The sequence below is a fragment of the Crinia signifera genome, chromosome 4, assembly GCF_055691185.1.
Source record: "Crinia signifera chromosome 4, ASM5569118v1, whole genome shotgun sequence".
Classification (NCBI taxonomy): Eukaryota; Metazoa; Chordata; class Amphibia; order Anura; family Myobatrachidae; genus Crinia; species Crinia signifera.
In genome coordinates, this window is record NC_139220.1 from 297500537 (window position 1) to 297517359 (window position 16823).

A 16823-nucleotide genomic window follows, 5' to 3' on the forward strand; every position below is an offset into this window, starting at 1 on the left:
TGCCCCGTGTGAGGATCGAACTCACGACCTTCAGATTATGAGACTGACGCGCTACCTACTGCGCTAACGAGGCAGCTGTACATGGCACAGAATAATGCCACATAATGTGTATATTTGGGCGGAGTGAAAAAAACTGAAATTGAGAAATTCAAAATCGGCTAGTGTGGGAAAGTTGTGACTTGACTTGAATAAGAAATGTGCAAAAGCATTTTGATCTTCTGTTCTGGCAAGAGGCCTAAAGTTTCACTTTTTAGGTGAAAATGACGAAACCTATGAAGATGCTCCAATCTAGTTAGAATTATGTCAGGATGTCTTAGAGTGGTTCATTAATATACTTTAGCATAGTAAAAAACAGTACGAGCTTGTCCTAGTGCAAAGTTACTGACTGGCGGGAGAAAAAATCCCTAATAATTGACCCATTTTCATGGTCACAATTGTGAATATTGTGTGTTTTCTCCTGAACGTGTTTATAATAGAAGAAGCACAAATACTGTAAATGGAATTTCATTGACACTGTGTGAAATATAACACTGCATAATAGCCCTTAATCAGACCTGATCCCAGTACAAATTTGTTCTCAAAATGGGCAAAACAAATGCTGCATTGCAGGTGGGGCAGATGTAACGTGCTGAGAGAGTTAAATTTGGGTGGGGTGTGTTGAAACTGAAATCTAAATTGCAGTGTAAAAATAATGCAGCAGGTATTTACCCTGCACAGAAACAAAATAACTCAACACAAATCTAAAGGTGGCCATACATCTACAGATCGATTGTCAGATCTGGCTGGTTGGAACAAATACCTGGTAATATCTGAATGACAGTTTTTGGCAGTTTTCCAGCATTTCAAAGCAAAGTTCTCTCATCCATTACCAGTATTTTGTTCCAAACAGACAGATCGGACAATAAATCTGTAGATGTATGGCCACATTAACTCCCTCTGCACATGTTACATCTGCCCCACCTGCAGCTGCATTACAGCATATAATTATGCCAAAGATAAGCCAATATATTAACAGTTAAATACATTAAAGTGCATTATGCTGTAATAAGTATTGCTGATCAATCCTCGCCTAGCAGGGCCGTCTTTTTGTATGGGCTTAATGGGCACTTGCCCAGGGGCCCCAGGCGCATAAGGGCTCTATGTTAATAGCTGAGGATCCCCTTTTTCCAGGGATACCTGAATTTTGAAAATTGGCCCTGGGGAATTGCAGATATCCAACTTCAAAGCAGCAGTCCACATCCGACCTGTTAAATACAATTTCCAGTCATATTTCTCAGGTTCTCTCTGACACTAGCGGCTTGTCTCTATCATGCCCAGAACCAGAGATATCAGCCTTTTAAGCAGCCGGTCCCTGCTCCAGCTCCAAACGTCTGGTGTAGTTTTATATTTTTGTCAATGGATTGCTCTGGCTCCTGATCTCTGATACCCAAGTTCCCAGCACCTCCTGAAAGTTGGGACTCTAGGTTTTTATACTAGGCTAAGAAATCTATTTCCAGATAATGGCGATATCTGCAGTCAAACAAGCTGCCCTTCCACCGGAAAATGACGAATATTAAGCCCACTCCATTATCCAACCGTCCCCTGTGTATAAAACACCCCCTACCTCCCTGGAAGTCATTTACAAGGGACCCTTCATACAGCTCAGTGCCCCCTTCCACACGTTAGTGTTCACCCTCCCACCACCTGTGCAGTAAAGGAGTAATTAGCAGAAGTTACTGCTCCAGGTCCTACATGTTGAATGGAAGATAGAGCACCCCCTGCCACCCGTGGGACATCAAAGCTGCTGCTGATACCACCCCCCACCCCTAGGAGGGGAGAATGGGTAAGGGCCCCAGTGCATTGCTTTGCCCAGGTGCCCACACTGCTGTTAAGACGGCCCTGGTGCCTAGAAATGAACACAGTGATTGGCATATATGTACTGCTGGACACCACTCATAGAATGATTAACCTGTTATTTTTTTGAATCAATGTTCTTGTTTTTTTCCCCCTAAACATTAGATGTATTTGTTTATTTATTTATTTACAGTTTCTTATATAGCTCAGCAGATTCCGAAGCGCTTTACAATAGTAGACAGTGATAAAACAAACTGGGTAATGACAGACAGACTTGGGGGTTAGAGGGCCCTGCTGCAAGCTTACAATTTATTACATCATAATACACTTCAACGTATTTAACAGTTAATATATTGGCTTATCTTTGGCATAATTATATGCTGTAATTCAGCCCAATCATGTTCCCAGTATAGGGGATGCAACACTGTTTTTCTGTCAATAAACAGAAGTGATATGTAAAATGATACATTAGACAGTTTACACTTACTTGTAATACTTATTGTAACAGTTACTGTTTTTCAATAACATACTGCAACAGTTATTTCTTATTAATGTACACATGATTGTCTATCTTTGTATATGCACTGCAAAGAGAGCAGCATAAATCCAATTTCATGTATTTCAGTGACACTGTGTAAAATATAACACTGCATAATGGCCCTTAATCAGACCTGATCGCAGTACAAATTTGTTCTCAGAATGGGCAAAAAAATGCTGGACTGCAGGTGGGGCAGATGTAACATGTGCAGAGAGATTTAAGGTGGCCATACATCTACAGATTTATTGTCCGATCTGTCTGGTTGGAACAAAATCCTGGTAAAAGATGAGAGCAAATGACAGTTGACCATTTGCTTTGAAATGCTGAAAAACTGTCATTCAGATATTACCAGCTGTTTGTTCCAACCAGCCAGATCTGACAATCGATCTGTAGATGTATGGCCACCTTTAGATTTGTGTGAGTTATTTTGTTTCTGTGCAAGGTAAATACCGGCTGCATTATTTTTACACTGTAATTTAGATTTCAGTTTCAACACACCCCACCCAAATTTAACTCTCTCAGCACGTTACATCTGCCCCACCTGCAATGCAGCATTTGTTTTGCCCATTTTGAGAACAAATTTGTACTGGGATCAGGTCTGATTAAGGGCTAATATGCAGTGTTATATTTCACACAGTGTCAATGAAATTCCATTTACCATGAAAATGGGTCAATTATTAGGGATTTTTTCTCCCGCCAAAGTCATTCACTTTGCACTAGGACAATCTCGTACTCTCTTTTACTATGCTAAAGTATATTAATGAACCACTCTAAGACATCCTGACATAATTATAACTAGATTGGAGCATCTTCATAGTTTTCGTCATTTTCACCAAAAAAGTGAAACTTCAGGCCTCTTGCCAGAACAGAAGATGTTGACTCAGATCAAAATGCTTTTGCACATTTCTTATTCAAGTCAAGTCACTACTTTTCCACACTAGCCGATTTTGAATTTCTCAATTTCAGTTTTTTCACTCCGCCCTAGTGTATATGCTATAGCTGCTATCAAATAACATTGTGAACAAGAGGGAGATACGTTACTGAGGGGCAGAGTTATTAAGCTTGGTGAGGTGATAAAGGCCTTTATTCAGATCTGATCGCAGTACAAATTTGTTCTCAAAATGGGCAAAACCATGTGCACTGCAGGTGGGGCAGATGCATATCTGAGTCCCAACTGTCACGATTACAGCGGGACAGTCCCGATTTTCAGGTCCTGTCCCACTGTCCCACCCGCGGCAGGCATTGTCCCGCTGCGGGGGGTGGCAGTTGGGAGACCCCCCAATCTAATAGAATAGACGCTGTGCGCATGCGTATGAAAATGAGGTTGCGGCTAATTAGCATAAGTCACGCCCTCATTTGCATACGCCCCGCCCCTTTTTGGGCACTCGCGCTCCGCCGCGCGAGTGTCCCTATTTCCCCAACACAGAAGTTGGGAGGTATGCAGATGTAACGTGCAGAGAGAGTTACATTTGGGTGGGGTGTGTTGAAACTGAAATCTAAATTGAATCTAAATAAAGCAGCCAGTATTTACCCTGCACAGAAACAAAATAACTCACACAAATCTAACTCTCATGCTCATGTTACAACTGCCCCACCTGCAGTGCAGCATGGGTTTGCCCATTTTGAGATCAAAGTAGAAGCAGGGGCGTAGGAAGGGTGGAGCACAAGCTCCGGGCGCCAGGAGATCAAAGGGCACCGGAGCAGTGTGCAGCCAGCTCCCCCGCTCCCTCCCCCGCCCAGCTGGGACACTTACAGTGTGGAGGACGGTGCCAGGATTGAGCAGCTGTCAGAGGCACCCGGCAGCATAGGCGTGTGCACGGGGGGTGCTGGGGGTGCACAGGCACCTCCTAATGACCACCCGCACGATTGCAGCACTTCCCAACAGCCACAGCTACCACCCGCCCGCAGCCCGGCGAGCCAGCCTGCCAATTTTCAATTGCTGACACTTCCCCGGAACTGTCTGTGACTCGTCTCACACACACCACCGCGGCGCGCACTGGGAGGGGAAGGGACAGTGTGTGTCTGATGTGCCCTCCTGCTCCAGCGGCGCTGCATTATGGTGTATGGCATAACGTGTAATGGGCATTTTGGCATGTGGTTTACTATGTAATGGTTGTGTGACGTGTAATAGGCATTACGGTGTAAATTTTCAGCGCACACTGTCCCTGCTTTCCCTATTTAAAAAATTATTGTCAAGCTCTGGCATAGCGTGTAATGGGCATTATGGCATGTGGCTTTATGTGTAATGGGCATTACCATTTGTTATATAGTATGTAATCCAGACACCCCAACAAGGAGATCCGGCTGCAGATCCTGATGAAACGCCTCCCGATGGGAGTGGTAATGTAAACGTACAATGACCCTGCCTTTTCCTCTTAACAAATGGTAGCTTTTAATCTTTTTACCATTAATGTAAGGAGCGTTAAGGATAAGAACAGACGTCAATCTATTTTTTCCTTTCTTGACATTCAGAAATGTGATGTGTATATGTTGCAGGAATGCTCTCTCCCTTTCTCCAGGTCCTATAGGCATCTGGCCCGGCAGTGGTCCCATGGTCCATCCTGCTGGTCCGGTGGAGGTGAGTGTAAGTCTGCAGGGGTAGCCATTCTGATCAGGGGGAGCCTCTTCACGCTAGATTCTGTTCAGGAGCTTGTCTGCGGCAGACTCATTGTCGTAGACGGCTCCTGGGCAGGTGAGCCTATCAGGCTTATCTGCGTGTACGCTTCACCTATCAAGAATGAGCGTTTGGAATTATTCCAGACCCTGCGGACCCAGCTCGCCACCACCAGGGCTGTAGTGATGGCCGGGGACTTCAACTGCCCGATTGAAGGGGATGGTCGAAGCACCTGCAACTCTGCGAAGCTGGACATCACGTCCAACCTGCTCAGGGAAATGGTGGCCGAAGCATCACTGCGGGACGCTGTGGGCTCCATGGGGGCTGGCTCCGTGAATTTCACGTGGAGCCGCCCCGATGGCTCCGTGCGTTCCCGCATTGACTTTGTGTTCACATCCCGGGCAGTGCAGCAGGTTAGGCATTCTATGGTTCCCTGCTTCTTCTCTGACCACAGGGTCATTCACTTCCAAGGAATTCTGGGCCATGGTTTTCCATCTGGCCCAGGCTCCTGGAAGTTGAACTGTGCCTTACTGGAAAGGGAGGAAGTACTGGCTGAGCTTAAGGATGCCTACATCACATGGAAGAATGACAAATGTTACTTTGACTGTATGTCTGATTGGTGGGAATATGCCAAATCTAACATCCGCAGTTTCTTTCAGGCTAAAGGGCGTATCCAGGCATGCGACCGTAAGAGGAACCTCAGAAAACTGCAGCGTGAGCTCCAGTCCCTGGTGGACCTCCAGCGGTGCGGCTGGGACGTGAAGGACGACCTGGACGAGACCAAAAAGAGCCTGAAAAGGCACTTTGAGGAGGAGTCCAGACGCATCATCTTCCGTTCCAAGGTGGAGAATCTGGAGAAGGGTGAGACGTGTTCTTCTTTCTTTTTCAGGAAACTCCACTCTGGCCATACGCCCCTGACAGAGCTGCGTGATGAGAATGGCATCCCCAGACAGGGGAAGGAGGGCGTGATGAAGGTCGTTCGCGACTACTACAGCGACCTCTACTCCCCTAAGACTACAGACACAGATGAGGCGGATAAGTTCCTGTCAGGTATCACTAACTCTATTGATCCTGCAGGTAAATCAGCCATGGACGCTCCCCTGGCGTTGGAGGAGGTGCTCTCTGCCGCTAAATCCTTTAGGCAGGGCAGGACTCCGGGCAGTGATGGTCTCCCAGCAGAGCTCTATGTTGCGCTGTGGGATCTCATTGGCCCGGACCTGCTCGAGCTGTACGAGGAGATAGTGGTGGAGGGCAAAATGCCTCCTTCGCTGAGGGAAGGAATGATCACGATCTTGTATAAGCGTAAGGGGGAGAGATGTGACCTGAAAAACTGGCGTCCCATCTCTCTTCTGAACGTGGACTACAAAATCCTCGCCAAGGTACTGGCCAACCGGCTGAAGGCTGTCATTGGGCAGATCGTTCACCCAGACCAAACCTGCGCCATTCCCGGCCGCAGAATCGCAGACAGCCTTGCCCTCCTCAGAGACACGGTCCATTACGTGAAAGACCGTAATGTGTGCACGGCCCTGATCAGTCTTGATCAGGAAAAGGCCTTTGACCGTGTCTCCCATGAGCTGATGGGCAAGGTACTGCGTAAATTTGGTCTTGGTGAGCTATTCTGTTCGTATGTTAACCTGATGTACCTTGACATTTACAGCTCGGTGTTGGTGAACGGCTGGAAGACTGACCCCTTCTCAGTTCTGTCTGGGGTCAGACAAGGCTGCCCTCTTTCACCTCTTCTTTTTGTTTGTGTTATAGAGCTCTTCGCTGTATCCATCAGGCAAAATCAAGAGATCAGAGGGATCACCGCACCGGGTCCAGACCACCCAGAGGCCAAGTGTTCGCTGTACATGGATGACGTCACGGTGTTCTGCGCAGACCAGAGATCGGTGACGGCACTCGTCCAGACCTGCGAAAACTTCGGCCGTGCTTCAGGAGCAAGGGTCAACCTTGGGAAGTCAGAGGCTATGCTCTTCGGAAAGTGGCACCTGTCGTCCTCCACTCCATTCCCATTCACGGTAAAACCAGACCTCATCAAGATCCTTGGTGTCTGGTTCGGGGGAGATGGAGCGGCCCTGAAGTGCTGGGATGAAAGACTTGCGACAATGCGTCAGAAACTGGGATTGTGGAGTCTCAGAGACCTTACCATCGAAGGGAAAACACTTGTGCTGCGGAATGAGATTCTTCCTGTTCTTCAGTACACCGCCCAGGCCTGGCCACCTCTGGCGGCGATCTGCAAGGCCATCACACGGGCTGTTTTCCACTTCATCTGGGGCTCCAAAATGGACAGAGTCAAGCGGATTGTTATGTACAAAGATCCCCTCAAAGGTGGCAAAGGCATTCCAGACATTCCAACTATGCTGAGAGCCTTCTTTGCATGTAACTGTATCCGCAGAACTTTGATTGACAATTGTGCCGGCTCTGCGGGGAACTCCATGTCCCGCTTCTTCCTCCTACCTATGTGGAGGACCCTTAAATGGGACAAGTGGGACAGCTCCATCCCTTACAACTGGACTACTCCATGGTTCTACCTGGATGTGTCCAAGTTTGTGAGGGAGCACCAACTGGAGGGATTGAAACCCGACTTGTGGAAACCTAAAAATGTCCACAAGCTCATCAGAGCCAAAGACGTCATGGAACCGATTTCAGGGCTCCCTTCAGCAACTGCCAAGTTTGTCTGGGAGTATGTGGCCTCCAAAAGGCTCACAAATAGACATAAAGACATGTCATGGATGGCCATTCAGGGCGGCTTGCCTCACCGGTCATTCATGCACTCCCGAAACTTGTGTAGGTATAGACATTGTCCCTGGTGCTTTGTGCATGAAGAAACCTCCATGCACATCTTCTGGGACTGCACCTACACACAGTTGTTGTTGGATGCCCTAGAGACTGAATTCAAGGACTCCGTGCCCAGGAACTGTCTTTCATACCTTTCGGTATTGTATGGACTATTCCCGGGTACCCACACATATGGGGCGACCCAGGAAGCCTGGCGCCTTATAAACTGTGTTAAGGACGCTTTGTGGTTTGCCAGAAATCGTCTCATATTGCGGAGGGAGAGAATGTCCGTTCAGGACTGCCGCAGGCTGGTTCACAGCCTGCTCAGAGACTATTCCATTCGGGATAGCCCTGAGGAGGAAGAGGACTAAACCCCTTTTCTTCTGGTCCTTTCCCCTTGTTTGGACTGTTTTATAAGACTTTGGGACCGTGGCCCCTTCCCCCTCACTTCACAATGTCTGTTGTTTTGTTGATGTATTTCTATTTATTGCCCTCCCCTTATATGTGTCTGTCTGGTCAATAAAGCTTCGGGCATGTGATTCCTCCTCCCTCACCCCCTACCCTCCACACCCATAGTCTTGTATACTGTAGTGTAAATGTTACCGTTAGAATGCATAGTGCATAGTATAGTCTATAGTGTGAGTTTATCTTGTGCTGTATTTTATAATATGTACTATACTGTTTGCATGTGTACTGTGTTTTGGCTGTGCTGCGACACGGTATATGTGTGATATTTGTTATCGTCTGTTTTTTGCATTCTTTATGTCAATAAAGACCTGCTTTTTCAATCAAAAAATGGGTTTGCCCATTTTGAGATCAAAGTAGAAGCAGGGGCGTAGGAAGGGTGGAGCACAAGCTCCGGGCGCCAGGAGATCAAAGGGCACCGGAGCAGTGTGCAGCCAGCTCCCCCGCTCCCTCCCCCGCCCAGCTGGGACACTTACAGTGTGGAGGACGGTGCCAGGATTGAGCAGCTGTCAGAGGCACCCGGCAGCATAGGCGTGTGCACGGGGGGTGCTGGGGGTGCACAGGCACCTCCTAATGACCACCCGCACGATTGCAGCACTTCCCAACAGCCACAGCTACCACCCGCCCGCAGCCCGGCGAGCCAGCCTGCCAATTTTCAATTGCTGACACTTCCCCGGAACTGTCTGTGACTCGTCTCACACACACCACCGCGGCGCGCACTGGGAGGGGAAGGGACAGTGTGTGTCTGATGTGCCCTCCTGCTCCAGCGGCGCTGCATTATGGTGTATGGCATAACGTGTAATGGGCATTTTGGCATGTGGTTTACTATGTAATGGTTGTGTGACGTGTAATAGGCATTACGGTGTAAATTTTCAGCGCACACTGTCCCTGCTTTCCCTATTTAAAAAATTATTGTCAAGCTCTGGCATAGCGTGTAATGGGCATTATGGCATGTGGCTTTATGTGTAATGGGCATTACCATTTGTTATATAGTATGTAATGGGCATCATGTGTGGCCTTATGTGTAATTGGCATTACTGCATGTGGCTTTATGTGTAATGGGTATTACAAAGTTCGCTAAAATGTGCAATGGGCATTACGGTGTGTGGTATAATGTTAGGCTGCTCACTCTTTTTGCCACGCAAGAACCCCACCTACTACAAATGGGGGGTCGCAAAACATGCCTTTGCTCCGGGCAATGTAGCACCTAGCTGCACCACTGAGTAGAAGAGCCTAAATCCAGTGAAACTCTTTTTTTTTGCTGGAGATAGGTTTTGCTGTGTTAGAGGGAAAAGACCTATCACATGCTGCAGTCCAGTTCCAGGTAAACATTAACATTTATATGGGGCGGGGCGGGGGGGGGGGGAATAAATTTAAACACTTATAGATTGTAAATGTGTAGTGTTTGTCTCTTTGTTTGCCTGTTATTTTATCACTGTCTTGTTTCTGTTGTAAAGTGCAACGTTGGTGGCGTTGAATATGTTGGTGGCGCTATATAAATAAATGTTGAATTTTCAGAAACTCAGGAGCCCAAGGTGTGCTCCCTACCACCAGTGCTGTGCCTAAACACGTGCAAAGGGGGCCGTGCGATCGAATTGGGCCATCTCCCGAAGGAGACGGGCCCCGTTTTCCCCCTAACCCCTCTCAACCATAAGGCCGAAGAGGGGAAAATAGGGAACGGTGGGTCCTCTTCGCCGAAGCTTAGAGAGACCCTCATTCCTCAACCCCTGGAAGGATTAGGACAGTGGGTCCTCCGCACCCGAAGGTTTGGAGAGACCCTCAGTAGACTTCCCTCCGCCTTGCGGCTCGGGGTCGTCCTCGGGGGACCGAAGCTCTCCCCAAAAGGCGAGAGCTTCGGCACATTGGGGAAATGGAAGGCCCGAAAGGGTCGACCACACTACCCAAAAAACGTGACAAACTACAAAAAAACAAGTAACGTGAAAAGTGACAAACGTGAGAGGGGAAGATAAATAAATAATAAAGATACCTCAGCCAGAAGGCCAGGGTGGGGGTGTGAAAAATTGTCCTACCTCATCCAAAAGGACGAGGTAAGGACGTGATGCGTCGCCTGAAGGGGAAGTGCGCAGTGCAAGTGCCTACTAGTGCATGGTGATTTTGGGATCACCCGTGCATGTTCGGCACCCCCGAGTTTCCCCGGGGGCACAGTGCAGCCTCGGACTCCAAGCAACCGACCGATCAGCGTCCGACCAAGGTTTCTCTGTTCCCATCGTAGGGCATTTTCCAGCCCCTGGCATGGGAATGGGTACTCCACTGGGCTTTTCGACTGACTCCCTTAGGGACTGCGACCCCCTCGGAAGAGCAATCTACTCAGTCTCAGTGTTTCTCCGATCCCAAGGTTAAGGTACTAAGCTGGGCCTTTCGCGGTCTCCCCATCAGAGGCTACGAACCTCTGGAACAGGAGCCATCTACTCAGTCCCAGCCTTTCTCCGCTCCTTGGGAATGGATACTAGACTGAGCCTTTCGCTGTCTCATCCTTCGGGGGCTACGAACCCCATCAAGAGAGTCAAACTACTAGGCCCAGTGTTTCTCCCCCCCTCTCACCAGTGGATTTACGGAAACAACACCTCCTACCACTGGCAGAGGTGAAGGTACTCAGCCAGACTTTTCCCCGCTCCCAGGCAAAAAAGAGGGGTCCCACACCCTCCGCCCATCAGAGCAGCTACTCAGTCCAGCCTTTCTCTATTCTCTGCCAGAGGCCAGTCCATACCCACTGATAAGAACAGATACTACACTTGATCTTAGCCAAAAGGCCGAGAAGCGATCAAATAAATGTTGATAAACATAAAAGTGGATCTGTTGCAATACCACTTCTGCCCAAAAGATGGTGCTATAGAGGCAGAAAACTTAACATAGTGACAACAATCTTGGAGAAAATCACTAAAACTCCTGCATGGGAAGTGTACACAATAGTGCCGCTTATACACATATCTGTCCATACCTCCCAACTTCTTGGCTGCTGGAATAGGGACACTCGTGCGGCAAAGCATCTATTCAATCAGCTTGGGGGAGCTCCCAACTGCCACCCCCGCAGCGGGACAATGCCGGCCACGGGTGGGACAGCGGGACAGGACCCGAAAATCGGGACTGTCCCGCTGAAATCGTGACACCTGGGAGGTATGTCTGTCTCTGTCACTCCAGCAGCTCACCGCAGTGTCCCTCCAGCACATTCACCTCACCCCGTCTATAGCATGCACATGGAATGCTTTACGAATTTGCGTGTCATCCTTGCGCAGGGGCCATGCTAATCTTCTCTGTATAGTTCCAATTTTAGTATATGTGCTGCCGAAGCAGACTTCGTCTATAGCATGCACATAGAAAGCTCCTCTTAGTGACTCTTCTTCACTTCAGCGGCGGTGATGGCATGACATCACATATGCTGTTCTGGAAAAGGAACCTGCTGGGACAGGCTTTCTGTAGGAATTACTGTGTAGGGCTGTGGTGCAGGCGAAACTAGTCCCCCCTACCATTACAAGTGGTGAAACTCAGTTCCACTCACATCCCCACCACTTTAACCCCTGGATATAGTTCTAGCATGACAGACCTTCTCAGCCCCTGGCTAGAGAACTGAGTGGCTTTCCCGCTGCCCGGCGCTGTCATCGGGGTAGGGGGGGGGGGGCAGCACTATGCAAAGCCGTACTGAAAGCCGCTCATCTGCTGGTATAACCAGCAGATAAACGGCTTTCCCGGCGATGATGTGGGAGCGCGCAGCAGCGCTCACCGGTCATCGCCGGGCCGTACACACTGGGGGGCTTTGAGCTGAAAAGTGCTCAAACTTGTTGTTTGAGCAACTTTCAGCTCAAAGTCACCCAGTGTGTATGGGCCTTAACACAGCAAAACATGCTGCAATCCAGTTCCAGTTTTTTTTTGTTTTTTTTGGGGGGGGGGGGATACATAAAATTGGATTCAGTATTGAATCCCGGCGGTCGGGATCCCGGCGTTCAGAATCCCGACGCCGGAATCCCGACAGCCGAAATGCCGACAAGGGGGGGACGTGGATCGCCCCCCCTTGCGGGCTCGCTGCGCTCGCCACGCAGCGGTCCCGGTGCCTCGCTACGCTCGGCACACTAATTTATTCTCCCTCCAGGGGTGTCGTGGACACCCACGGAGGGAGAAAGTGTCGGGATTTCGGCGGTCGGGATTCCGGCGTCGGGATTCTGAACGCCGGGATCCCGACCGCCGGGTTTTTAACTGCATCCCCATAAAATTATATATATATATATATTTCTTAAGAAATGTTAACACCTATAGATTGCATGTGGTGTTCACCTCTTTGCTTGCCTGTTATTTATTATTCATTCTGATTTTATCACTGTCTTGTAAAGTGCAATGGAATATTTTGGCCCTACTGTATATAAATAAATGTTAAACAATATAAGTGGAACTGTTGCAATACCACTGCTGCCCAAAAGATGGTGCTATATATATATATATATATATATATATATATATATATATATATATATATTTCCTTTAGGGAGCCCGAGGTGTGCTCCCAACACCCAGTGCAGTAACCTAATTTTTTTTATTTATTTACAGTTTCTTATATAGCGCAGCAGATTCCGTTGCGCTTTACAATAGTAGACAGTGATAAAACAAACTGGGTAACATCAGACAGACTTGGGGGTTAGAGGGCCCTGCTGCAAGCTTACAATCTATAGGAAACGAGCATAGGGGGCCGTACGTACTTATGGACCCTCTCCCAAAGGAGAAGGGCCCCATTACTCTCCTAACCCCTCTCAGCCATAAGGCCGAAGGGGAAAAGGGATCGGTGGGTCCTCTTCCCAGTGGGTTATCTGCACCAAAGGTTTGGAGAGACCTGCAGTAGGCTTCCCTCCGCCTTGCGGCTCGGGGTTTCCCCCGAGGGACCGAAGCTCTCACCAAAAGGATGAGAACTTCGGTACATTGGGGAGTGGATGGCCCATAAGAGTCATACACACAGCCCAAAAAAATGGTGACACTACAGAAAACAGGAAACGTGAAAAGTGACGAACATGAAGAAGGAAGAGAAATAAATAATAAAGAGACCCCAGCCAGAAGGGTGTGGGGGGGGGGGTGTGTGTGTGTGAAAAACTGTCCTACACCAGCCAAAAGGCCCAGGGTAAGGACGTGAAGCCTAACCTAAAGGGGAAGTGCGCGGCGCTAATGCTTACTAGTGCATGGTGATTTTGGGATCACCCGTGCATGTTCCGGCAACCCCCGAGTTTCCCCGGGGGGCACAGTGCAGCCTCGGGCTCCAGGCAGCCGGCCAGTCAGCGTCCAACCAAATGTTTCTCTGCTCCCACCTAGGGCACTTTCCAGCCCCTGGCATAGGAATGGATACTCCACTGGGCTTTTCGAATGGCTCCCTTAGGGGTTGAGGCCCCCTCGGAAGATTGTGTTATAGAGGTAGGAAACAAGTGTCAGAGGCAGGGGGGGAAAAGATAACAAAAATGTAATCAACATTGTGGAGCTAAACACATTGTCTGGTCTGTAGTGATATAGTGATTGCTTTTTAGAACACTAAAAGATCAGACATATTCCAGGGGTGGCTGAACCGGTCCTTAAGATCTACCAACAGTCCATGTTTTCTAGACCACATATGTATATGTAGAATTTGTCAGTTAAGGTGCCCATACACGGTACAATTATTGTATACAATTTGGACTAGATTGCATCGCGTTGCATAGGTTTTGCAATGCAATGAGATTACTATTGTAAAGCGCAACGGAATCTGCTGCGCTATATAAGAAACTGTAAATAAAGAAATATATAAATCTAGTACAAAAAGTATGTGCAGCACGTACTTTTTGAGCTGTGCGATGAGATGTGTGATTGGATTGCGCATCTCATCGCACCCAGCAATTGTACTGTGTATGTTCCCAAAACATTGATGGTCGGGAACTAGTGCTCAATGTTTTTTGCATTGATAGACGAGGGTCGAGTAGTTTTAGGCCATCGATGGATGGCATCTGATGGTGATATTTTTCTATTTCCCCTCACTGGTTGGTACGGCCGGCCGTGTGCGTGTGCGCAGCGTTGGCATAGCAGGCTGGAAGCAGCCACTTGGCTATATGTATTCACAAAACTACATGACCAGGACTGGGTGTGGACCCCGCCCCCTCTCTATCTGCCAGTCATGTCCCACAGCCAATCCCTCCCTCCTTGGCGACGCGGCGGGAGGTGCATGCATGCGCAGAAGAAAGTGACATTTTAGATTGATATAATCTTGTTCAAGTTTCTAATGTGCATACCTGTTTGTAGGGATGGCCATCGACCATCGATTTTTGTTTCAAAGTGCCAGGACACGCCCCTGACATCCGCGAAGCCCCCCCCCCCTGTTTTGATTGGCTCACAGGCCAAATCAATCAAACACAATGGATGACCATCGATTTGTAAAAATGTGGATGGTCAGCCATTGCATAGCTTAGCACTATCGATGGCCAGTTGCAGAATTGCCATCGATGGCAATGGCAACAATAATGGCCATCCCATTCCCTACATCATTCCAGTTTATTATTTAAAAAATATAGGTTACCATCGGTTTTGCACATCATCATTTAACAGATGTTTTCTTAGGATGTCCACTCCCATCCCTTTTTCACACAATATCAATGTTAACATTAATATCCAATTAAATACTATTAATAAGGCACAGCATATGCCTAATGCTGGCCACACATCAGACCAACTTTCTTCCAACCATCCAACTAGTTGGTTGGATGGAATAAAAAGATGGTACTGGATTAATTTGTAATTAAGTCATTTGTTTCCCAAATCGGACAATGGACAACAACTGTCACTCAGACAATGTACTGTATTTGGACCATTTAAACTAGGGATGGCCATCGACCATCGATGATTAGAAATCATTGATGGTTTATGGCCGATGTCGAATAGTTTTGCCATTGATGGGGGGAGAACCAGATGGTTTCCCTCCATCGATGGAACAGCAAAACGATGTTTTTCTTTTTCTTTTTTTTTTCAAAGTGCCGGGACACAGAGCATAGCTCCCTTACACCCGCGAAGCTCCACCCCTGTGTTTTGATTGGCCCACAGGCCAATCAATCAAACACAATGGATGACCATCGATATGTAAAAATATCGATGGTCATCCATTGCATAGTTTAGCACTATCGATGGCCTGTTGCAGAATTGCCATCGATGGTAGGGATGGGTAATCATATGATGTTTCATCGGTAACATCGGATTTATGGTTCCAATGTTCGATGTTTAACCCTGCAATGTTGAGGATCCAATATTTCATCACCATCGCAAGATTTCTCCCCCCGATGTTTTTCTCAATCTTCCAATGTTTTTTATTTTGTGTGTCAATGTGTGCTGCGTTCAATGCTTTGCAGCCAGCTCACTCTCTCCTTGATTTATATTCATTAAAAACTTAAGAGACTGATAAAAAAACCCATTAACAAACATGACAGTATCACTGCTGGCTGGGCTTTCATATGTGTGTGTGGCTGTGTGCTGCTGCTGTGGGTGGTAGCTGACAGTGAAAGACAGTCTGGCCAGCCATTCAGCAGCAGCACACAGGACAGCCCCACCCCTGCCTCACTGCAACTGGTGCTGTTAGTGACTCACTGGTTGCTATGGTGGCTGGCTCTGCAGCTTTTGGGAAAATTTGGGGGCCAGTTTGAAAGTATGCTGGACTGGAGTCTCCTCTTCCCCAATTTCTGTTATTCCCCTCCCAGTTTTTATTTTGATTTATCCACCTGTATTGTGAGGCCCATAATTTATGTACCTCAATAGTAGATTCCTATTTTGCTACAAAGAGTTTTTTTCAATGTACTATGTGATTGTTCTATGTAGTATGTTCTATGTTGCACTGTGTGTACAGTTTTTTTGTTATTTTCTATGATCAACATAAGTTATTAGCCTGTTGCTACAGTTAAAAATAGCAGATTGTGAGTTGTTGCAATAAAGTTTTGATAGTTAATGCTTCATGTTTTTTTCCTTCAGTAACAAATTTGATTTACCACAAAACATGAATCATATATCCATTGTGTGAGTATAAACTGTAAGTCTCCAACAAGATAAACTTAATAGAGGGATTATTTCATTATTCATTTCAGAAGCTTATGCTTTGGTAACCAGTTTATTTAAAAAAATATTGAAACATCGGTTAACATCGGGTTCACAGTACCAATGTTTAGGTCTAAATGATGTTTTACAACCAATGTTGAAAACATCATTTGATCGATGTTTTCTTTCGATGTCCCATCCCTAATCGATGGCAACGGCAACGATGGCCATCCCTAGTTAGGAGAATTGCTATGATCAGATACATAGCTTAACATCAGTTTGGAGTACCAATGTTAAATGTAGTTTTCCATCCATTTATCCAAAGTGGAATGACAGCAGAGCATTCAACTAATGTTTTCCTTCCATGTCCCACCCCTACTGGTAGCTACCATTTCACACAGATATCAGTCTCCTGGGAGACTGTCAAAAATTGCCAATGCTGACTATATTTCAAGTCATCATGGCGGGGTATTGGGAAAAGTTTTCAATAAGCAATAATCACGCCTCGGATAAACCTCATTGGCTATGATACTGCCACTGCGCAAAGCTAGCGTATGCACC

General features: G+C 47.3%; 3 non-coding genes and 1 pseudogene across 3 annotated transcripts; all 4 read right to left on the reverse strand.

Moving 5' to 3' along the window:
• Window positions 1–73, reverse strand: TRNAM-CAU (transfer RNA methionine (anticodon CAU)). Its single transcript has one exon. It is a non-coding gene; the product is annotated as a tRNA-Met (tRNA).
• A 10731-nt stretch (window positions 74–10804) lies between these two features.
• LOC146076268 (U2 spliceosomal RNA) lies at window positions 10805–11011 on the reverse strand (annotated as a pseudogene).
• Window positions 11012–11437: 426 nt separating this feature from the next.
• On the reverse strand, window positions 11438–11542 carry LOC146076800 (U6 spliceosomal RNA). The gene has a single exon (XR_014474198.1). It is a non-coding gene; the product is annotated as a U6 spliceosomal RNA (small nuclear RNA).
• A 5128-nt stretch (window positions 11543–16670) lies between these two features.
• LOC146076342 (U4 spliceosomal RNA) lies at window positions 16671–16811 on the reverse strand. Its single transcript, XR_014473743.1, has one exon. It is a non-coding gene; the product is annotated as a U4 spliceosomal RNA (small nuclear RNA).
• Between the last annotated feature and the right edge of the window lie 12 nt (window positions 16812–16823).